This window comes from Scylla paramamosain, chromosome 16 (genome assembly GCF_035594125.1).
Source record: "Scylla paramamosain isolate STU-SP2022 chromosome 16, ASM3559412v1, whole genome shotgun sequence".
In the NCBI taxonomy this organism is placed as follows: domain Eukaryota; kingdom Metazoa; phylum Arthropoda; class Malacostraca; order Decapoda; family Portunidae; genus Scylla; species Scylla paramamosain.
The window spans coordinates 20738766-20764104 of NC_087166.1; the positions used below are offsets into that span (position 1 = coordinate 20738766).

Consider the following 25339-nt stretch of genomic DNA (forward strand, 5'->3'; position numbering starts at 1 on the left):
GAGAGAGAGAGAGAGAGAGAGAGAGAGAGAGAGAGAGAGAGAGAGAGAGAGAGAGAGAATGATAATGTTCAGTATCAGTATATCTTAAGCACTTTTTTGACAAGCCAAAATGCTTGAAGGTGGCCACTCTGCACACTTTTCACTCTTACAAGAGTACATGAACCACATGCCTATATTTGTTTGTCATGTAACAATGCAAGTGCCTGCATTCCATGTAGAAGGAAAGTGCATTTGCACCAGCAGCACCACCATCATCACTACTCTTATTCCAAAATAGTTGTAACCTGCTTCAAGCAACTCAGTTATCTTGTAATAATTAATAGCCATTAAATCCAGTCACGTCCTCAGGATTACACAATGCAACTCATCAGTGTCACAAACCCCTAGTGCTCTTTACGGTGACAACTCTTCACTGTCGGCCAGCCAGAACAGCCACTTGCATACACTATAAAATGAATCTTTAATAACTACATACTATATGCATATTTACACACACACACACACACACACACACACACACACACACACACACACACACAGTAGCTTCAAATAAAATAAAAATATCAAAGATACAAGAGTTACACATGTGAATGTCCATAAATTCATTTTGGGTACCCACCACCTAATTGGGTGTGGCATGAAGAAAAGACCATTTCTAAGACCTAAGACCAGTAAACTTTCCAAACATGAGAGGCATTTGTTACTCCTCTGATTTTCCATCCAGGAATGATAATAGTAGGGAGACAAGCTGCTCCTTTTCAAATGATAAATGCCTCTGCATGTGAACCTAATAGCCTGAGATACACACCACTTAGACTCCCTGTTCCTGACCTTTTGCTTTTGTTTGTAAGCTTCAAACATGCAATGATGAAAGAAAGAGTTGTGGATCTCTAAATAAAAGCCATCACTAGCATATGTGCTCACACTGGCAGTTATGCAAGCAATGAGGATGCCAATAATTTAATGGCAAGTGTTGTGGCCTGGTTGGTTGCCTTGTGTATGATGACTCACTCCTGCTTGCAAGATATCACCTTTTTTAATCCTAAAAGGAATTTTTCACTTATCTGTTTCTTCTACTTAGCATTACATGCTCCCCAATATTACCGAACTTGTCCTTCCCACATTTACGCTTAATTCCATTAAAAAGCCGCAGTCAGTGTTGCTATGGCAACCCTGGTGACCCGCAGTACCACTGCTGTTTCACATACCCTCATTCCTTGCTGATGACTAGCATGAAGAGGAGAGGCTGGGAGGGTTTGCATAAAAGAGACATAGAAGAGAAAAAATTAATTTTATGATTAATAAGGTGATTTGTTTCACATAAGACCCATTTCTTCTATTTAACAGATTCTAACATTTAAGGAGGAGGGATCATGCCTCAGAAAGAAAATAAGAGGGTGAGAGTCCACATTATAAGTCAGTGACCAACTCACTTGAGTAGAAGCTCCTGAAGGTGGTGAGGCATTGGGGAGTGATAGTGCCATTTGGTTGGATCACACTGAATGTCTACAGTGCACTGAGTTCACTTAGGGAAAGTGTCATTGAACCCTGAAGGAGGGGCAACCAGAATGGGAACCTTAAGACACAATGTCACCAGCAGCAACAATTGGCCCCAGAGCAAAGCTACTATTGGCCCCAGAGCAAAAAAGTCCCCCACATGGGCTAGAGGCTGTCTGTTTTGGCAACAAATTCAGATAAATATGCTAGGATCAGATCATTGTCTTGACATGCCACTTTGTAGGAGAGGGCTTGGAGTTCACCGACCCTCCTTGCCATTGCCAGAGCCATCAGGAATACAGTTTTCTTTGTTAAGTCACTAAGAGAAGCACAACTTAGGGACTCAAAGGGAAGTAATGTTAGAGCTTTCAGGACCACATCTGCATTCCAAGAAAGAATCCTGTTTATTGATCTGGAGACTTGCCTTGTACAGGCCTTAACAATGTCATGAAGAACAGGATCTTCTAACAGGTTGAATCCTTTATAGAGAAGACACTGTTCAGCATAGCCTTACAACTCTTGAAGGCTAACACTGGGAAGGCACACTGTTGCCTCAAGTACAAGAGGTCAGCAAACTTTTGACTGGATGGGCTGGACACTGTATGGTCATGCTCACTGCACCACTGGCTATACCAATTCCACTTGTACTGATAGTTCCTAGTAGTGGAATGGCTTTTAGCCCCTGTCAACTTTTCCTGAATAACCCGGATGATGGAGGAGTCACTTGACAGTCTCCACATGACTAGAGGAAGCTTATGGAGAGTGTGATGGAAACAACAGATATGTGGTTGGTGCAGGAGGTCTGCTCAAGGAGGAAGGCATTGAGTAGTGTCCATTGGTGCTTGTATTAGGTCTGGGAACCATTCTTTCTGGGGCCAGAATGAGGTTATCAGGATGAGTGTAATTCCCTGGAAGTCCTGGAGTCTATTGAGGACCTACCTCACTAGAGGGAAAAGAGAAAAGTCATACAGCTCCTGATGGTCCCAACTGTAGAGAAAGGTGTCCATTGCTATTGCCATGGTGTCCTGGAATGGGGAGGTAAACGCCACCAGTCAAAAGTTGAGCCTGATAGCGAACAGATCCACCAACTGGCAATCCCACACCTTCCACAGTGCATTGCATGCCTGGTGTAGTGTCCACTCCGAGAGAGGGCTAAGTCAGGGTTTAGCTTGGCTGCTTTGCCTGCTTCTTCAAGGCTGCTCACTGCACATGTGCAGAAGTATTGACGAGACAAGTAACTAGCAAGGGTAGGTCTAGAATGTTTCACAGCTTTCAGCAAGGCATTTGAGGCTGCTTCAAGGGAGTGAACCACTGGCCTTGTTTGTGTGAACCTAGTAGCATGGTAAGTCTCTTGTTGTCTGAGTGCACCTGGTGGGTCTGCCCGAACTGTCCCCACACATTGCCCTTCTGCTTCAGGGAAACAGATGATAAATTCTACCATCTTGCAGAAGTCTGGGGTAGAGGTATTTGGCTTCACTGGATGGTTGGTAGACTGAGTATCATCATCATCAGAGAAGTCCATTGGTAAGTTAGAATGGAATGGCAACATAGATGACATGCCCACATTCGGGATAATTACTCCCAGTGAGGTCTAAAGCACTGTTCAGGGGGTGCTGTGAACTTATCATTAAACCCAGCTGTGACCTCACTGAAAGTTTCCCTTTGCGTCTCACAACACAAGGGGGCAGTCACAGCCTGCCCTCTAAAAACAACTCTCTTCCTCCACACAAAACCACAAGCACCTAATAACACACACAACCTTCACTCAAAATTTCAAAATTATCAAGACGACTCTTACACCAACCTCGAAGTCCCCATCTGGGGAGGGGACCATAAATTGTCCCCAGGTCGGACTGCCCTTCTGTTGACAACCCTAAGTGTCTTGACATCCCCCTCAACTTTTTCTTCATTAACTTCTGCAACATTCGCGGTCTAAGATCTAATTTTCAATCTGTAGAACACCACGTCTCCTCTTCTAAACCTCATCTTCTTTTCCTCACTGAAACTCAGGTGTCTGAGGCAACTGACAGTAGCCCCTTTTCTGTTCCCTCCTACTTTCTCTATCCTCATTTTTTATCCAAACCTGGATGTTGTGTTTATGTGCGCAATGACTTAACCTGCTCTTGTGCCCACGCTCTTGAATCTTCCGAGTTTTCCACCATCTGGCTACGACTACAGAGTCACTCTCAAACTAAATTTATCTGTGCTGTATACCTCTCACCTAACTCCTCTGACTATAAGAAATTCTTTGACTACTGAACTTCCAAAGTGGAGCACATTCTGACCCTCTTCCCTTTTGCAGAGATCTCCATTCTTGGAGACTTCAATGTTCACCACCAGCTTTGGCTTTCCTCTCCCTTCACTGACCATCCTGGTGAACTAGCCTTCAACTTTGTTATCCTCCATGACCTAAGGCAATTGATGCAACACCCTACTCGTATTCCTGATCATCTTGGAAATACACCCAACATTTTTTACCTTTTCCTGACCTCTAATCCTTCTGCTTATGCTGTCACCCTCTCTTCTACATTGGGCTCTTCCAATCATAATCTCATATCTTTATCTTGTCCTGTCGCTCCAATCACTCCTCAGGATCCCCCTAAGCGAAGGAGCCTCTGGCGTTTTGCCTCTGCTAGTTGGGAAACCTGAGGGGGTATTTTGCTGATTTTCCTTGGAATGACTACTGCTTTCATGTCAGAGACCCAACTTTGTGTGCTGAGCGAATAACAGAGGTGATAGTGTCTGGCATGGAGGCGTACATTCCTCACTCCTTTTCTCGACCTAAACCTTCCAAACCTTGGTTTAACACAGCTAGTTCTCGTGCTATGCACGATAGAGAGGTGGCCCACAAAAGGTACTTAAGCCTTCCATCACCAGAATCTCATGCACTTTATATTTCTGCCCAGAACCATGCCAAGTCTGTTCTCCAACTAGCAAAAACTCCTTCATTAACAGAAAGTGTCAAAACCTTTCAAGATCTAACTCCTCTTATGACCTCTGGCATCTACCCAAAAATATCTCCAATAACTTTGCTTCTTCTTCTTTCCCTCCTTTATTTCAACTAGGTGCCACCACTGCTACCACATCTATTTCTAAAGCTGAACTCTTCGCTCAAACCTTTGCTAAAAACTCTACCTTGGACAATTCTGAGCTTGTTCCTCCCTCCTCCACCTCTGACTACTTCATGCTACCTATTAAAATTCTTCACAATGATGTTTTCCATGCCCTCGCTGGCCTAAACCATCAGAAGGCTTATAGACCTGATATGGTCCCTCCTATTGTTCTCTGAAACTGTGCCTCTGTGCTTACACCTTGCCTAGTCAAACTCTTTCAGCTCTGTCTGTCAACATCTACCTTTCCTTCTTGCTGGAAGTTTGCCTACATTCAGCCTGTTTTTAAAAAGGGTCACCGTTCTAATCCCTCAAACTACCGTACTATTGCTTTCATTTTCTGCCTATCTAAAGTTTTTTAATCTATCCTCAACAGGAAGATTCTTAAACATCTATCACTTCACAACCTTCTATCTGATCGCCAGTATGAGTTCCGTCAAGGTTGCTCCACTGGTGATCTTCTGGCTTTCCTTACCAAGTCTTGGTCATCCTCTTTTCGAGATTTTGGTGAAACTTTTGCTGTTGCCTCGGATATATCAAAAGCTTTTGATAGAGTCTGGCACAAAGCTTTGATTTCCAAACTACCCTCCTACGGCTCCTATCCTTCTCTCTGTAACTTCATTTCAAGTTTCCTTTCTGACCATTCTATTGCTGCTGTGGTAGATGGTCACTGTTCTTCTCCTAAATCAGTGGTGTTCCTCAGGGTTCTGTCCTGTCACCCACTCTCTTCTTATTATTCATTAATGAACTTGTCCTATCCACTCCTACGCTGATGATACCACCCTGCACTTTTCCATGTCTTTCATAGACGTCCAACTCTTCAGGAGGTAAACATGTCACGCAGGGAAGCCACAGAACGCCTGACTTCTGATCTTTTTAAAATTTCTGATTGGGGCAGAGCAAACTTGGTATTGTTCAATGCCTCAAAAACTCAATTCCTCCATCTATCAACTCGACACAACCTTCCAGACAACTATCCCCTCTTCTTCAATGACACTCAACTGTCCCCCTCTTCTACACTGAACATCCTCGGTCTGTCCTTTACTTATAATCTGAACTGGAAACTTCACATCTCATCTCTAGCTAAAACAGCTTCTATGAAGTTAGGTGTTCTGAGACATCTCCGGCAGTTTTTCTCACCCCTCCTGCTGCTAACTCTGTACAAGGGCCTTATCCGCCCATGTATGGAGTATGCTTCACATGTCTTGGGGGGGTTCCACTCATACTGCTCTTCTAGACAGGTTGGAATCAAAAGCTTTTCGTCTCAACTCAAAATCAAAAGCTTTTCGTTTCATCAACTCCTCTCCTCTAACTGTCTCCAGCCTCTCTCTTATCACCGCAATGTTGCATCTCTAGCTGTCTTCTACCGCTATTTTCATGCTAACTGCTCTTCTGATCTTGCTTACTGCATACCTCCCCTCCTCCCACAGCCTCACTGCACAAGACTTTCTTCTTTCTCTCACCCCTATTCTGTCCACCTCTCTAATGCAAGAGTTAACCAGTATTCTCAGTCATTCATCCCTTTCTCTGGTAAACTCTGGAACTCCCTGCCTGCTTCTGTTTTTCCACCTACCTATGACTTGAATTCCTTCAAAGGGAAGGTCTCAAGACACTTATCCTTCAATTTTTGACTACCATTTTGGACCCTTTTATGAGAGTGGCATCTCAGTGGGCATTTTTTTTTATTGGATTTTTGTTGCTCTTGGCCAGTGTCCCTCCTACATAAAAAAAAAAAAAAAGCATGGGGCAGCCACAACAGAGGTGTCTGACCAAGGACAAGGCTGAGCCACCTCTGAATAGGTGCCAAGGAGTGGGGCTACGGGATCAGAACCAGAGTGTGGACATAAAGTAGTCTCCCTTGAAAACTGGCTGACTGGCCTAGAAAATGGGTCCAACCTAGACCTAAACCTAGGGCAGTAACCTCTTCATGCAAGCAAGTGATCAGGAGGCTCCTGCCTGAGTTACTATGGTGAGGAGCCAAAGCCATGGATGATGTGGTTAGTGGTGTGGCTCATATATCCATGTGCATTATGGTGTGTCCATCAATGGACTGGCACCTGAGGTGGTGATGTTGTGCAGCTCAGAAAAGAGTCACTCCAGTGAGCAACATGGACACAAGGTGTAAGCATGACTGGTCAGGCACATGTACACCCTTTGACTGTGTGGGCTGGGCTAACTCCATAGGCACTGCACCCGCATAAGATGAGCCCACAGCCTGGCCCTCACCCTTGGCCGGTGGACACATGGGCTGAACAGGAGTACACTGCCCAATCATGTCATGGTCACAATACAAAGGGTCATTTGGATGGGAGGATACAGCCAGACTTCCTCCCACCTCATTATGTCTTGACCATTTTACCTTCCATGGCACACCCCTGAGGAGGGCTGTGTAACTCACCATTGCTCCCCAGCACTGATTCATCCTGAAACACTTTCCCTGAGGCAGTAACAGGAAGGACAGGGATAAACTGAACCTGAACAAGAGTGTCCTTGACTCCCTTCTTATGGGAACAGGCATCACACCTCTGTTGAAGGAATCAATGGTACTTGATAGCTCCAGAAACAAGCTCACCATCCCACTCTTTGCACTCGCGACAAACATGAGACATTGTTACAAATGCCACCACAACAGGTAATAAATACAATGTGAGGGTCCTTAGTAACAAAACCCATCACCCTTCTGCAGCCCGGAGTAGTGTCATGGGACACTACTAGGAGAGGAGAGAGAGAAAAAAAAAGGGAGAAGACAATACCACTCAAATAATAATAATTCCATGAAATAATTTTTATAGCCTAAAGGAACAGTCATGAATATGAAAATTTACTTTCTTCTTGGTTATTTAAACAAAATTTTGTATATACTTTTGGGATTGGTGAAACCTTAGAACAAGAATATTAAATGAAACTGTAAGCTACAAATGGTTAAATTAGTTGTTAATATTTGGAGATGGTGTGGAATTGATATCCTTTGGTTTACAAGACAACTGGAAAATATCCATTTTCCAAGGTTCTCCTGGGCCAGTCACATGAAAAATCCCAATCACAAAACATTGTAGGCTAAGAGAAAATATGCCAGAACTGATAATATTATGTATTTTGAGAGAAATTCTTTGTTAATATTTAGATCCAAAAATTATTAATAGACAGTGTTAGAATCCAGAAGTACATGGGACCATCAGCCAAAATGCTCAAGAATAATTTGTGAGTGTAGAAGAGGTCTAAACTATTAATGATATTGTAAAATTATGGCTTTTAGTATTAGCAGAGGACTAGTTCCATGGAGTAAGGTGGACTATATAAGCATGGGTGCAAGATTTTGGTGTCAGAGCCTAACTGACATTGTTGTCCACAGGTACATTCATCAGGATTTATATGAAAATAACAATTTTTGTATCTATATGTATTAATTATTTGTGTCGAAGCCTAACTGACATTGTCCACAAAGAGATGAAGGATGCAAAATTCCCTTGCCAGTTAGTATTATTTATTTATTTAGTCAGTTATTTATTTAATTATTATTTATTTATTTTTTTTTTTTTTTTTTTTTATTTATTTATTTTTTTTTTTTTTTATTTATTTATTTTATTTTTTTTTTTTTTTTTTTTTGAGGGGGAAACAAAATTTAAAATGTAAACAGATTAGGGAAATCATTCTATGATAAGGTAGGAGTCAAACACCTGTGATACACACACAATTGAATGTAACACCTACACAATTTTTTTTTTTTTTTACCAAAAATTAAGTTAAACCCCTGAGGCACCAATTAATTGTTATAACATATTCATCTAAATTTTATTATTATGAGCTGATTGTTCCCTTTATAGGAGGTCCCACAACTCCAAGGTAACAGAATTAATTTCTAGAAAACCATTGTGAATCAGGAGAGATAAATATTTTGAAAACTATTTGTTATTTGGAAACTAACATCAATAAAACTCAATCTTTATAGACCTCCAGCTAAAACATTTCCATATAAAGCAAGGTCAGAATTATTTGGCAGAAACCATGGTTGGTGGCAGCTAATCTAGTATTTCTATATCTATTAACAGCTAAATCAAAACTAAATTGGATAATAAACTAAATCAAAGCAAAAATAATTCAATACTAACTTTAAATAAATACTCCAAAATTTAATTAAACCTAATTAATTAAAAAGAAACAACAATCAACTTTATCAACCTTAACCCACCCCACCCCTGTGACAGTAGCACAGGTCCTCCTGTGGGTGTGGGGACCCAACAAGGAAGCCAAGGGGCCAGTAGCAAGTAGTAATCTTTCTTATTTCTAGCTGTACGGACCTTGCACTGCCCTATTGAACCAAAAGGCAGCTTACAGAGTTGGTAAATTCATCAGTAAGGCCCAGGAAAACCATGACACAAACAAAAATCGAAGAGATGACTGGGTAACACAGGTGTAAACGATACAGTCAGTAAGAAAGGAATGAGGGTATGTGGAACAGCAGGGGTACCATGGGTCAACAGGGTTGCCATAGCAACACTGATTGCTGTTTTTGAATGGAATTAAATGTAAATGTGGAAAGGATGAGTTGGGTAATATTGGAGAGCATGTAATGCTAAGTAGAAGAAACAGGTCTTATGTGAAACAAAGTAAATCTTCAAGATTATTCTACTCACACACCCTCATGTGTGTAGGCCCCTCTCGCATGTTGATTCCTTTTATGGTCATGATAATTTACTATCCACATAGGTCTACAACAGTATGATAGTATGCCTTCCCTTCCCTCTCATGACATTTACCTCTCCAAATACCTCCAGCACAGCATCCCGCATTATAACTTGTAACATCTCTGCTGACATTTCATCTCTTCCTTCTTCACTCTCTCTGTGTAAAACATAAAAGAAAAATCATTTGCATTTCTTTATTAAAACTCAGTAAATAAGGGAATTGAAAATAGAGTGATCCCATACTACAAATAATCTTGCACAGTAAGTTCAATAATAGCATATACTGCTCAAACACTCCTGACACTCTTATGACTTGGTACCTCTTCTGACGAGGACCCAAGAAACAATACACTGAATATAAGCTAGAGAACCTGAGCCATAGTCCTATTATCTTCAAACAGTGAGTTAAGATTTATCAGGGAAAACAGCACAACCAAAGATGTGGAAAATACTTCATGATAACATGGTAAATGTGGGATACAGATGTGAAATGAAGGTCAATGATCTAGGATTTGGGTAGTGGATAGAACAGATGGTGAAAGCAATGAGTGTCCATGAAAGGCTTGATAAGTAAGGGAATGAATGCTTAGTGGAAGTGATGAAACACACCTTCAGATGGTTTGTTTAACCCGTACAGTGTTTAGTACGTGTATATTCGTAGGGTAGTGTTTAATACGTATTTATATAATTTCCTTCTTGAGCCATATTATGGCCTTCAATTTTGTTTGTATATATAAAAGACTTTTCAATGACAGTAACAAAGAATATTTTGACGAGTCAGGAGTGATTGTTTTCATATACATGCCTATCTTTAATATTTTGACGAGTCAGGAGTGATTGTTTTCATATACATGCCTATCTTTTGGACTCAAAGTTATTATAGATAGACTGAATATTTCTGTAGGAACTGAGACATATTATTTTGTTTTTTTTTCAATGCCTATGTCAACAAGCATTTAATAGCAAAGCAATAAAATTAAATTGGAAGCTATGATATTGGAGAGGGATGAAGATATTAGTAATAAATGTTGCACCAAGTTAGCTACACAGGGCAGGCTGCTGTTTCCCCAAAAAACATCATATAAAAAGGTAAGTTACTTTCTCCTAGTTACTTCTCAAATCTATAATCAGTAAGGCATAAGAAATAGGTAACGAGACTTCAGAGTAATTGGAAAGAAAAACTGAAAGCCACAAAATTCATAGTATTTTTTTTCTTTGAGAACTGTAGGTCTTGAGGTGTGGGATGTTGCCAGATGCACATCCAACCATTATGTTGAATGTACAATTCTTGTTTTTTTTATAGGTACAGTCATACCTCGTGATTCGAACGTCCTTCAGTTCAAACAACTCCAAATTCAACTGTAACTGGCAAACAAATTTTGTCCTCCAATTGGAACACAAATGCTGGTTCAAGCAACACCACTCCGACCATCCATCAAGCAACTGCTATCATCCACGTAAGTTAGTGTATTATGTGTTAAATGTCCGATTTATTGGTATGTTATGAATGAGGCATATAATATGATAAATACCAAATATATACTATCGTCTGTAGTGGTAAAAGGTTGCTGAACCAAGGTCGTTGACTGAGCTGGTAAGCAGCATCAAAGTGCATGTATGTATGTGTGTGGATGTTCATTCTCTCTCTCTCTCTCTCTCTCTCTCTCTCTCTCTCTCTCTCTCTCTCTCTCTCTCTCTCTCTCTCTCTCTCTCCTGTTCTCTTCCCCCATCCAGTCCCCTTCTCCCCTTTCCCTTCCCCTCTCCCCCATCCCTCCCTCCTTCCACTCTCTCTCTCTCTCTCTCTCTCTCTCTCTCTCTCTCTCTCTCTCTCTCTCTCTCTCTCTCTCTCTCTCTCTCTCTCTCTCTCTCTATTTTCTTCATGTACTCTCCTTCCCAATATGTCCCTTCCTCCCACTGTTCCTTTCCTGTTCCTTCCTCTTTCGTCTGCTCTCAAGCCTCCATCCCCTTATTTGTTAAAGATAAGGGACGAGAGAATCATACCTCACTCTCCTCCTTCATTCTAAATTTTTTTTGCTCCATCCTTTCTCACTGTTTCTGATTCTCATGTAGTTTCATTTTCATTCTCTATCAGTCTCATTTTATTAAGCAACTCTGAGGATTGTTCTTACTTTTCACAGAGAGAGAGAGAGAGAGAGAGAGAGAGAGAGAGAGAGAGAGAGAGAGAGAGAGAGAGAGAGAGAGAGAGAGAGAGAGAGAGAGAGAGAGAGAGAGAGAGAGAGAGAGAGAGAGAGAGAGAGAGAGAGAGAGAGAGAGAGAGAGAGAGAGAGAGAGAGAGAGAGAGAGAGAGACCTAAGGCTCTCATAAGAGTAGTGAACACCTCCACCACAGTGGCTGCATCCCCTCCACTACCACCACCACAACCTCAGGTAGCACCAACACCACCATTACTACCAATAACAATACCAGCAGCAACAGTAACAGTAGTAGTAGTAGTAGCAGCAACAGCAGAAGCAACAGCAGTAGTACTAGCAGCAGCAACAGTAGAAGTAGTAGCAGCAGCAGCTGCAGCAACAACAACAACAGCTACAATAACAACGCAATAATAATAGCAGTAAGAGCAGCAGCAGCAACAACAACAACAACAACAACAACAACAACAACAACAACAACAACAACAACAACAACAACAACAACAACAACAACGGAAGCAGGAAGACCCAGTGACAGTGACGCAGCCAGCGGTGAGCAGGAAGTCACCCCAACACACCTGACCAGCAACCTGTTCCTCCTCCTCGCATGACTCAGCCACAAGTATTCACGTACCCAGTGGGGCACGGGGAAGAGCAAAGGCTCCAATGTGGCTACTGCTTCCGCCCCAGCCACACAGCTGAGGTGTGCTACAGCTGCACTGCTGATGAATGGCAGGAACAAAGGCAGGAAAGGATGTTCATGAGGGTTCTGATGGAGGGATTAGCACAGCAACAACTTCCCCATCACCAGCAGCCCTTTCAGGCACCCCCTCCAGCCTTCCTGGCAGCCACAAGCCAGACACTACCCCAGCTGAAATCCATCCTCATGGTAGGGCAGACACTAACACTAACACATCTCGCCTCACCACCACACCTCACTCCCAAGCCAATGCGAGGAGGCAAGGGAACAGACGCCCCAGCTGTCACCTGACCATGGTCTCTGCTAACATGAGAGGACTCCACACCAATGTGGATGACCTTAGCCACAATTTTGTGCTGCGACATAGTGCTGGCATTGTCACAGTGACAGAAATGTGGCTGAGTGATGAGGTGGAGCTGACATTTGGCAAAATATCAGGTTACTCCCTGTGGATAAGGATGGACAGAGAAAATAGAGCAGGCAGAGGTGGTGCTGCCTGTTTTAAGGACAGCCTCCAAACACAGGAACTCAAGGTAGCTGTGCCACACCTGACAAAGGCACTGTTCTTCAGGGTGGTACTTGCAGACAACAGTGGGCTTCTCCTCTGTCATGTACTGCTCCCCAAGACAAGAATAAGCCCCACTGAACTTCCTGATGGAGGAACTCAACACCCTGCTCCAACATCACAAGTGTTTCCATGTAATGACAGTGGGAGACCTGAACTTCCACATGGAGCAGGATGCCTTCAATAATCTCCTGGCAGTTCAGGGCCTGACCAACCATGTCACCTTCCCTACACATGAGCAGGGAGAGCTACTGGACCATGTGGTGACAGACCTACCCGAAGCTAGTATCAGTTGTCAGCAGCTAGGACCAATGGGCAGCTCAGATCACTTTGCTGTGCTGTCTCAGGTCAAGCTGCTAACAGCAAGGGAAGATGCCGTTCTGCATACCATCTGGCTTTGGGACAAGGTGAACCATCCATGAAGCAGAACATGGAGAACACAGACTGGGAGGCCTTTCTAATGGGAGATGCTGAGGCCAAGGTACATGCCCTCACTACCAGGCTCCTTGCCCTCCAACAGCAGCATGCTGCCTGGGTGAGGTACAAGCGACACCATCACATAGGAACAAGACACTGCATTGGGAGGCGTGCAAGAGGATGATGTCCATCTGCAGATGGGCAAGGAATCAGCTAAGGGAGGACAGAAGGTAAGAGCTTAGTGGCCCAGGTGTTGGCAACAAGACCTGGTGGAATCTGGTAAAGGAGCAGCAAGGAGCATACCACTGTGAGACTCTTCCTCCACTCACCAGACCTGACAGATCCACCACCACGAGCAGTGCAGACAAGGCCACACTCCTTGCCAGACTTTTCGCCAAGATGAAGGTTGATGACCCAGCACGACCTGCATCACAGCTGGCTCCAGAAACTGACTGCACTGTCACCACTGTCTTGGTGACAGCTGAGCAGGTTGAGCAGCTACTTGATGCGGTGGATGTGGGTAAAGCCATAGGCCTGGATGATGTCAGCTTATGGCTCCTCAAGCACTGAACTAGAGAGCTGTCAGCTCCTCTCACCACCATCTTCACATCTTGCCTCAGTGAGAAGTGGCCCTCAGTATGGAAGGAAGCACATGTGGTCATGGTCCACAAGAAAAACTCAACGTCTGAGCCCAGCAACTACAGACACATCTGGCTCTCAGTGGTGGGCAAGTTGCTGGAGCAAATAGTGTCTGCTGTCATCTGCCAACACAACAGCTTTGATTTCCAAACTACCCTCCTACGGCTTGTATCCTTCTCTCTGTAACTTCATCTCAAGTTTCCTTTCTGATCGTTCTATTGCTGCTGTGGTAGACGGTCACTGTTCTTCTCCTAAATCTATTAACAGTGGTGTTCCTCAGGGTTCTGTCCTGTCACCCACTCTATTCTTATTACAGTAAAATCCCTCTCATCCGGCATTTGAGTATCCGGCAGCTTCAAGTATCCGGCACATTTTTCCCCGAGCCTTAAAATCAATAAAAAATCTATGTGTACTCATAAAATCGATTAAAATTCCCACACAAGGCATACTTTGTCCTCTCGCCACCAGAGCGCACTGCTTCACCCCACCCGCGGCCCACTGCACTGTGTTTACTCAGTGACTCAGTTCCGCGTGTGCACTGTTTATCGCCTGACGCCTTCATCATGCCTAAAGTTGAAGAAAAGAGGAAGCGTGTTGTGCTTACACTTAAGCAGCTGATCAGATCAGCTGCTGATTAAGATCAGCTGATCTTTGTTATGGTAAGATGCGTGAGTGTAGGGTGGTGATTGTGGACATAATTTCACTTCTATTCAAGTATCTGGCAATATTCAAGTATCCAGCATGTCGGCGGTTCCATTGATGCCGGATAAGAGGGATTTTACTGTATTCATTAATGATCTTCTTAAACCAGACTTCTTGTCCTATCCACTCCTACGCTGATGATACCACCCTGCACTTTTCCACATCTTTTCATAGACGTTCATGCCCTTCAGGAAGTAAACATTTCACGCAGGGAAGCCACAGAACACTTGACTTCTGATCTTTCTAAAATTTCTGATTGAGGCAAAGCAAACTTGTTATTGTTCAATGCCTCAAAAACTCAATTCCTCCATCTATCAACTCGACACAACCTTCCAGACAACTATCCCCTCTTCTTCAATGACACTTAACTTTCCCCCTCTTCTACACTGAACATCCTCAGTCTGTCCTTTACTTATAATCTGAACTGGAAACTTCACATCTCATCTCTAGCTAAAACAGCTTCTATGAAGTTAGGCGTTCTGAGACGTCTCCGCCAGTTTTTCTCACCCCCCAGCTGCTAACTCTGTACAAGGGCCTTATCCATCTATGTATGGAGTATGCTTCACATGTCTGGGGGGTTCCATTCATACCGCTCTTCTAGACAGGGTGGAATCAAAAAGCTTTTCTTCACTGACACTCAACTGTCCCCCTCTTCTACACTGAACATCCTCAGTCTGTCCTTTACTTATAATCTGAACTGGAAACTTCACATCTCATCTCTAGCTAAAACAGCTTCTATGACGTTAGGCATTCTGAGACGTCTCCGCCAGTTTTTCTTACCCCCCAGCTGCTAACTCTGTACAAGGGCCTTATCCATCTATGTATGGAGTATGCTTCACATGTCTGGGGAGTTCCATTCATACTGCTCTTCTAGACAGGGTGGAATCAAAAAGCTTTTCGTCTCATCAACTCCTCTCCTCTAACTGACTGTCTTCAGCCTCTCTCTTATTGCCACAATGTTCCATCTCTAGCTGTCTTCTACTGCTATTTTCATGCTAACTGCTCTTCTGATCTTGCTAACTGCATGCCTCCCCTTCTCCTGTGGCCTCGCTGCACAAGACTTTCTCTTTCTTCTTTCTCTCACCCTTATTCTGTCCACCTCTCTCAATCATTTGTCCCTTTCTCTGGTAAACTCTGGAACTCCTTGCCTGCTTCTGTATTTCCACCTTCCTATGACTTGAATTCCTTCAAGCGGGAGGTTTCAAGACACTTATCCTTCAATTTTTGACTACCACTTTGGACCCTTTTATGGGACTGGCATCTCAGTGGGCATTTTGTTTTTTATTGGATTTTTGTTGCCCTTGGCCAGTGTCCCTCCTATATAAAAAAAAAAAAAAACGAGTGAGAACCACCTATTCTCAGAAAGGCTGTTTTGCTTCAGGCCAGGCCAATCCACTGCAGGCCTCCTCCTCTCTAAGGACTGGCAAGATGCCCTGGAAGAAGGCCTGGACACTCTTAAGATGGCCCTGAACATTGCTGGGGCTTTTGACAGGGTCTGGCACGCAGGGCTTGTTAAAAAGCTTCGTGCCAAGGATGTCCAAGGTGATCTGCTAATGCTGCTCAAAGACCATCTCCACGGCAGGACCCTTCAGGTGGTAGTCAACAGGCAGTCATCAAGGCCTTCTTCACCTGTCTGGGTCTCAGTTCCACAAGGCTCAGTCTTGGACCCAGTCTTATGGAACATATACATTGATGACCTTCTCCAGCAGCTGTCCTCTGTAGCAGCATACACTGACGACTGCACACTCTCCTGCTCCTACTGCCGCTCTGACAGTCAGTGTGCCACCACTGAGCTGAACAGGCAGCTCAGACTGGTGGAGCAGTGGGGAAAGATGTAGCAGTTTAACTTCACTCATGAGAAGACGCAGGCGATGGTCATCTCGCAGTCCCCAGGCACCTCACACGCAGTCTCAGGACAGCTGTGTTTTAGAGGTAAGAGCCTGCCACTCCAGGATTACATCAAGATCCTGGGCATGTTTGTGGACCGCAGTCTCTGCTTCAATCACCACATCGCTGTCATCGCCCATCAGACCTCTCTGCCCTGTGCAGGATGGCAAACACCCTCAACCCACATGGCATCCTCATGCTATACAGGGCACAGATATATCCATATATAGAGTACGGTGCCCTGTCCTGGATGTCGAGTGCCATCCCCCACATGCAGAGACTGGATGCTGTGCAGCAGCAAGCCTTGAGCTTGGTGACCACAGACGAGGACCAACAGAACCCAGCACCAGTAACATCACTGGAGCAGCACCAGGATGTGTTGGCACTAGTGGTGTGCCACAAAACTCAGGTGCACCTAAACCCCCTGAGGCTGCTGCCATACACAGTGCAGAGGTGTGGCCAGCAGCGACAAGCTAGTGAAGGTGCCTCAATCTTGCTCTGGCCAACACCACCGTACCTACACTGTGGAACATGTTCACAGTGGCCATGCCCCAAGTGCAGGACATGTCCCACACACTAGGTGAAGCTGGCAGCCTACAGGTGGCATATAGTATGCATCAGTCCCCACTGGTGCTTTAATTTAATATACTGTCTTGCAATTACTATATTTCATTATTTTGTATTATTATTATTGTAATATTAATTATGTATAGTGTTATTCCCTGCAAATAATACTATCAGAGGCTTTTTCTATAATTCCATATTCAACATGAAATTTTAAGCCTTTCTGTAAATATTTGTTTAAATGAGAGAGAGAGAGAGAGAGAGAGAGAGAGAGAGAGAGGGAGAGAGAGAGAGAGAGAGGAGAGAGAGAGAGAGAGAGAGAGAGAGAGAGAGAGAGAGAGAGAGAGAGAGAGAGAGAGAGAGAGAGAGAGAGAGAGGAGAGAGAGGAGAGAGGAGAGAGAGAGAGAGAGAGAGAGAGAGAGACTTGGTGCAAAATAAAAATTGTGTAAACAACTGTTTTCAAGACTGAAGACCCTAGGAACTTTTGATGACTCATCATTTTGAGGTTGGTGTTTATTTGGAATCCTATTTTGCGTAAAGTTTTAAAGTCATTGTTTTTGTATTTGACATATAAGTCAACCCACTTTTTAGTCTTTTTAGGATGATTCAAGTGCTGTCTTATATGTCGAAACATACGATACACCATGTTTTCTTTCACTGTATTTTTTTCAATAATTTAGGTTATTTTCAATCAATTCTATGTTTAAGGCATAACATAAACCCATAAAAAATTTTAAAAATAGGGAAATTTTGGAACCTGGAACAAATTAATTTCTTTTACATTAATCTGAATGGGATAAACTGCTTCCCAATTTGAACATTCTCAATTCAAACAGCCCAAAAGAACCAATTAAGTTTGAATCACAAAATACTACTATATCTATAATGTAAAGAAGTTTTTATTTATTACACACATTAAAGGGTTATGGGAAGTGGAGAGGAGAGGATAAAAGCTTTAAAAATACATAAATATAAACTTCTTCATCCCTAGGCTGATGTTGAGCTCTGAGAAGGCGGCAAAATTCTAGAATCAAAATCGTATGGTAGCCACACTTCCATTCATGGAATGGGAGTAATACATATATGATGCAATTTTTTTTTCTCTCATTTTACAGGGCAAATAAAAAATATAAGAAAAAAATGCAACCTGACATGATCCCTATCTCTGACAAAGCACAACCCTGTACAGCTTAAGTGGAGACAAGAGGAAGATGTGACAAGGAGGGCAGAAAAAAATTAAGTTGATAAAATGGAAGTGAGATCACCCATAAATTATGAGGGCAGTGTTAAGAAAGGAGAATAGGCTACAAAAAAGAAAGAGAGAGAGAGAGAGAGAGAGAGAGAGAGAGAGAGAGAGAGAGAGAGAGAGAGAGAGAGAGAGAGAGAGAGAGAGAGAGAGAGAGAGAGAGAGAGAGAGAGAGAGAGAGAGAGAGAGAGAGAGAGAGAGAGAGAGAGAGAGAGAGAGAGAGAGAGAGAGAGAAACACACATAAAAATGAGACATCTAACTTCCATCTGAGAAAATTTAGTAAGAGGCACACAATTTAGGAACAATTAAAGGCTTCTACCTTCCTGACACTTGTCTCTGTAAAATAAACCTTGTAATAATGACACACTAGATACAAAAGTAAATTATAGTGATATTAATCATTTAGATATTTTGTAAGGCATATTTGGCCCTTTATATATATATATATATATATATATATATATATATATATATATATATATATATATATATATATATATATATATATATATATATATATATATATATATATATATATATATATATATATATACGGTAGGTGACTGTAGCCGACTAGATACTAGATACAATAATAACAACGGGCAGGCTGTGAGTGTCTGCATGTGTTTAATTGGTGTATACAGGCCACCTAGGCAAATCTGGCAATTACCAGATCTAGACTGAGGAAGCAAACACTTTCAAGATCTAGTAGTCAAAATAGACTGCAGAAGCAACATGAACAATAAGGACACAATGAAGTGAGGAGAGTGACCGGTGGTAGAAACAAGGATAGTAGAATGGAAGCAAAAATTGCTAGACTAGATGCCATCAGGAACACCTCGAACGAGATGCAGCAATCACAAGACAACATGAAGAGAATGGTAGATGAGGACAAAGAGGAGAGAAAGAAGATGCATGATGACATGAAGGTAATAGCAGAAAAATTTGATGCTATGACTGAGCATGTGAGAAACCTTGAGGCCTACATGTCAAGAATTATGACCACTGTGCAGAGCCAACATTATGAGCTTGACAAAATAAATCAAGAAGCTAGAAGGAAAAATATCAGGATAATTAGGGAGAATGAAAAGGAATATGAAGACACCACTGGTATAGTGGTGCAGATATTCAGATCTATGGGGTTACCCATTAAAGAGAGGTACATTAGCTATGCACAGAGTTGGAAGCCCCAGGACACTGCAGAACAGGCCAGTCTTGGTGAGAATGCTGCGATGATCAAATAAGACAACAATTATGAAGAACAAAAAGAAGCTGAAGACTGTGAACCAGTTCAAAAAATTGTTCCTCATGGACAACCTCACCCCACTCAGGAACAAGATAATGAAAGCGAAGAAGGAAGAGGGACACAGTGTGTGGACCACTGATGGAAAGATCTTCATGCAAACAGAAAACTCAAGTGGTGAAAGAAAAGTTAGGATCAACTCCCACAATGACTTACACAAGAAGCTCCACTGGAGTGAAGTTGATATAATACACCTCACACAATAAAGAGAATCAAACCCCCTGTCACAACCTAATGGTGTTTCATCCCATACACTTGCTGCTTTCATTCCTGGCAATGGTGCTGTGTGTAATGAGGTTAGTAATATATCATACCTATAAATGTGTGTGGTTTACAATCAAAGCTTAAACTAGGTTATCTAGACTACTACCTAAAAGACACTATCATTATATATATATATATATATATATATATATATATATATATATATATATATATATATATATATATATATATATATATATATATATATATATTTTTTTTTTTTTTTTTTTTTTTTTTTTTTCTTTTTTTTTTTATGTAGGAGAGACACCGGCCAAGGGCAACAAAATCCAATAAGAAAAAAAAAATGGCCCACTGATGTGCCAGTCCTTGAACAGGGTCAAAGGCAGTATTCACAAATTGAAGGATAAGTGTCTTGAAACCACCCTCTTGAAGGAATTCAAGTCATAGGAAGGTGGAAATACAGAAGCAGGCAGGGAGTTCCAGAGTTTACCAGAGGAAGGGATAAATGATTGAGAATACTAGTTAACTCATCCATTAGAGAGTTAAACATAATAGGGTTGAGAGAAAAAAGAAAGTCTTGTGCAGCGAGGCCACATGAGGAGGGGAGGTATACAGCTTGCAATATCAGAAGAGCAGTTAGCAGTTAGCAGTTGCTCTGCCCCAATCAGAAATTTTAAAGAGAGATCAGAACTCAGGTGTTCTGTGGCTTCCCTGCATGAACTGTTTACTTCCTGAAGCATTGGACGTCAACAAAAAGATAAGGAAATTGCAGGGTGGTATCATCAGCATAGAAGTGAGTAGGACAAGAAGTTTGGTTTAGATCATTGATGAATAATAGGAAGAGACTAGGTGACAAGACAGAAACCTGAGGAACACCACTGTTAATAGATTTTGAAGAACAGTGAATGTCTACCACAGCAGCAATAGAACAGTCAGAAAGGAGACTTGAGATAGAGTTACAGAGAGAAGGACAGAAGCCATAGGAGGGTAGTTGGAAATCAAGGCTTTGTGCCAGACTCCATCAAAAGCTTTTGATATGTCTAAGGCAACAGCAAAAGTTTCACTAAAATCTCTAAAAGATGATGACCAAGACACAGTAAGGAAAGCCAAAAGATCATCAGTAGAGCGCCCTTGACAGAACCCATACTGGTGATCAGACAGAAGGCTATGAAGCAATAGATGTTTAAGAATCTTCCTGTTGAAGATAGATTCAAAAACTTTTGATATGCAGGAAATTAAAGCAATAGGATGATAGTTTGAGGGATTAGAACAGTCACCCTGGCTGAATGTACAGGCTGAATGTAGGCAAGAAGGAAAGGTAGATGTTGACAGACAGAGTTGAAAGAGTCTGACTAGACAAGGTGCAAGCATGGAGGCACAGTTTCAGAGAACAATAGGAAGAACCCCATGAGGTCCATAAGCCTTCCAAGGGTTTAGGCCAGTGAGGGCATGGAAAACATCATTGCGAAGAATTTTAATGGGTAGCATGAAGTAGTCGGAGGGTGGAGGAAAGGAACAAGCCCTGAATCATCCAAAGTAGGGTTTTTACCAAAGGTTTGAGTGAAGAGTTCAGCTTTAGAGATAGATGTGATAGCAGCGGTGCTATCTGGTTGAAATAAAGGAGGGAAAGTAGCAAAGTTATTGGAGATGTTTCTGGCTAGATGCCAGAAGTCACAAGGGAAGTTAGATCTTAAAAGATTTTGACACTTTCTATTAATGCAGGAGTTTTTGGCTAGTTGGAGAATGAACTAGCATGATTCTAGCCAGAAATATAAAGCACATGAGATTCTGGTGATGGAAGGCTCAAGTACTTTTTGTGGGCCACCTCTCTCTAGCACGAGAACAGGTTGTGTTAAATCAAGGTTTGAAAGATTTCAATCAAGGAAAAGAGTGAGGAATGTACACCTCATTGCCAGACACTATCACCTCTGTTATGGGCTTAGTACACAGAGACGGGTCTCAGACACAGAAGCAGTAGTCATTCCAAGAAAAATCAGCAAAATGCCTTTTCAGGTCCTCCCAACTAGCAGAGGCAAAATGCCAGAGGCACCTCCACTTAGGGGGATCCTGATGAGAGATTGGAGTGATAGGACAAGATATAGATGAGAGATTGTGATCAGAGGAGCCCAATAGAGAAGATAAGGTAACAGCATAAGCAGAAGGATTAGAGGAGAGGAAAAGGTCAAGAATGTTGAGAGTATCTCTCCAAGACAGTCAGGAATATGAGTAGGGTGTTGCATCAATTGCTCTAGGTTGTGAAGGATAACAAAGTTAAAGGCTAGTTCACCAGGATGGTCAGTGAAGGGAGAGGAGAGCCAAAGCTGATGGTGAATATTGAAGTCTCCAAGAATGGAGATCTCTGCAAAAGGGAACAAAGTCAGAATGTGCTAACTTTAGAAGTAAAGTATTCAAGAAATTTCTTATAGTCAGAGGAGTTATGTGAGAGGTATGCAGCACAGATAAATTTAGTTTGAGAGTGACTCTGTAGTCATACCCAGATGGTGGAAAATTCAAAAGATTCAAGAGTGTGGGCATGAGAGCAGGTTAAGTCACTGTGGACATAGATGCAGCATCCAGCTTTGGATTGAAAATGATTACTGAAAAAGTAGGAGGAAACAGAAAAGGGGCTACTGTCAGTTGCCTCAGACACCTGTGTTTCTGTGAGGAAAAGAAGATGAAGTTTAGTAGAGGAGAGGTGGTATTCTACAGATTGAAAATCAAATCTAAGACTGCAAATGTTGCAGAAGTTAATGAAGAAAAAGTTGAGGGGTGTGTCAAAACAATTAGGGTCAATACCAGAAGAACAGTCTGCCTGGGGATATTTGTGGTCTCCTCCCCAGATGAGGACTCCAAGGCTGGTGTAGGAGTCACCTTGATAATTATGAATTTTGAGTGAAGGGTGTGTGTGTAATTAGGTACTTGCAGTTTTGTGTGAAGGAAGAGAGTTGTTTTTAGAGGACAGGCTGTGCCTGACCAAAGGGAAACATTCAATGAGGTCACAACTGGTTTAATGATAGGTTCACAGCTCCTCCTAATCCAGTGCTTTAGACCTCACTGGGAGTAGTTATCATTTTAGCAGGTGCCTACTGCCTTCTATGTTTAACAGAAAGACTGACACTCCAGACATCAATAACTCTCTTCTAACTGATTATAAAGTTTTTATCTGCACAGAAACATGTTACCAAAGCAAAGTATGGAGGTACCCATGGTATTTGTGTTTTAGTGAAAAACACCTCAGCATTTCATGTATATCAATCAATTCGAATCATGTACTATAGATCAAAATATCTGACAAACTACTAGGATTTACTTGTGTGATTGGGAAAGTTCATCTTTGATGAGAATACATCTGACATTATAGGTCAGGATGCGGTGTTGTTTAGGAGTAAAGATTACAAATACATTGGTCTTATTGGTGACTTTAATGCAAGAACTGGGAATCTCATCATGTAGAAATTGACCCTGAAGCATTGGAATGTACTGGTATACATGCATATGTGTATGACAATGACCCTCTGACACAGAGTGGATATCAAAAGAAGGTCAAGTCAATTCTACAGCAAAATCACCAACTGAAATGCAAAATGCTTTAAATATTGTAAATGAATACTGTAAAGACCAAAAGTTAACTATTAATACTGATCAAATTAAGATAGTAATATTTTCCAAGGGCACGTGTAGGCGACAACAGACTTATATGTTTGGTAATGATAATATTGAAGTAGCTGGTGTTGAATTTAACTATAATGGAAGCTTAAAAAAGGGATTTATAAGCAGGTGAATCAGGGTCGGGATGCATTCTATAGCATGTTAATCAAAGCAAAGCATTTATACCTCTCTATAGATGCCCAACTAGACTTGTCTCAAAATTTATTATTGTCAATCCTAACTTATGGTTGTGAAGTGTTAGGATGCAAGGATCTCAAAATGGTAGAAATATTTTGCAGGAAGTTTTTGAAAAAATATACTGCATGTGAAAAGTAGTACTCCAAACTGTATGGTGTTAACAGGAAAAGAGAACTTAGGATAATAGTTAGACAAAAAATTATTACTTATTGGTATAGAATTATGTTAGGTGACCAAAATAAACTGTCATATAGATTATATTGAGTATTAAGACTTAAGCATTATGAGACAAATGATGATATTAGATCACCATGGATTCAGCGTGTTAGGGGAACACTTACTAGTAATGGCTTACGGCATTTGTGGCTATATGAAGGAGATGGTTATCCATAAAACTATGTAAATAATGCAGTCAAGCTCAGATTAAATGATGCTTACCAACAAAATTGGCACTCTAGTATGGAACAAAATTCTCAATTTACTGTATATGTTGTGTTCAAGGAGGACCTAATGTTTGAAAAATATTTTCAAATATTAATGTATAAGGATAGGCTGATGATGTCAAAATTTAGGTGTAGAAACCATCATCTGCCTATAATGAAAAGTCCAAATAACGAAAACAGCAATACCACTTGTGAACTATGTAATAATGGTGACATTGGGGATGAAATTCATTATTTTTTTATATGTCCATATTTTAAAGAAGATAGGAAGAAATATGTATGAGTACAGTCACACAGTAACCCAAGCATCTTTACTCTGAAATCTTACACTCAAACAATGTAACTAAGCTGAAAAATGTGGCATAATTCATGAAAGCTGTAATGAACAAATTTAAATCAGTAAGGGGAGTTCAAGATGACTATGATGTCACATTACCACTATTAGTACCTATAGGTACTAGGACTGGTGGAAGAGTAATCAGACCAAATACACTTCATCTTTGAAGTAGCAGGGTGTATAGCAAGGATAGTTTTGTTTACTATTCTTGAACCATCCATGACAAATGACCACACAATTATTATTAAAGTAATGCAGCAATAACAGTCAAGTACAACTATATACTATAATAACAAATACATCTTTCTACATGAGTAACAGAAGGAGAAATCTCATTTATGTTACATACAGTTATTAGTAATTGTTTCCTTATTTCTTATTTTTATATCTGAAATTTTTATACATGTATCTGATAAGCATATCAACTATTAATTATATCATGCCACTGTATTCTCATAGTTATAAACTAGTCAGTACCTATTGTAATACAAACTATAGTCTTCATTGTATATAATTTTTTTTTTCTATTTACATTACACATGCTTCACTATAAATGAAATAAATAATAAAATGGAACATCTTAGATAAGGTGATAATGTTGTGAAATTCAATGTACTTTTAATACTCCTCAATAGGGGGTCTAGAGATGTCAGATCAATAAATTTTTGAACTGAAACTGAAATCTTTGAATCTTTGAAATCTTTGAAATGCTCTTTTTTTTTTTTCCTGATGGAGATACATTGTTATGAAAATAACAGTTTTAGAAATCTGATAAAAAAATTTTTTAACTGATTCTTGGAAAAACAATCAATTATTGATCAGGAATAAAATAATCAGGATGTTCCTTGAGTTAATTGTTAATCCCATTTAGGGTGACCCTGGGGAATTTGACCCCCTGGCTAGTAGGTTGCTCATTTTGTAAGATTCACTTTTAAAATATCCCTGTCATGTGACCAGGAGACTTGCCTCTGCTAGGACCCAGAGATGGTGAAGCCCATGAACTAGAGTAAGGTGGCATACTT

General features: G+C 41.3%; 1 long non-coding RNA gene across 1 annotated transcript in view; it reads right to left on the reverse strand.

Annotated features, from left to right (window-relative positions):
- The window catches only part of LOC135108122 (uncharacterized), a 36430-nt gene that overhangs the window by 3949 nt on the left and 7142 nt on the right, over positions 1-25339 (reverse strand). The window contains exon 3 of the long non-coding RNA XR_010272154.1: positions 9365-9449. This is a non-coding gene — a long non-coding RNA (uncharacterized LOC135108122). The remainder of the gene's footprint in view (positions 1-9364; positions 9450-25339) is intronic.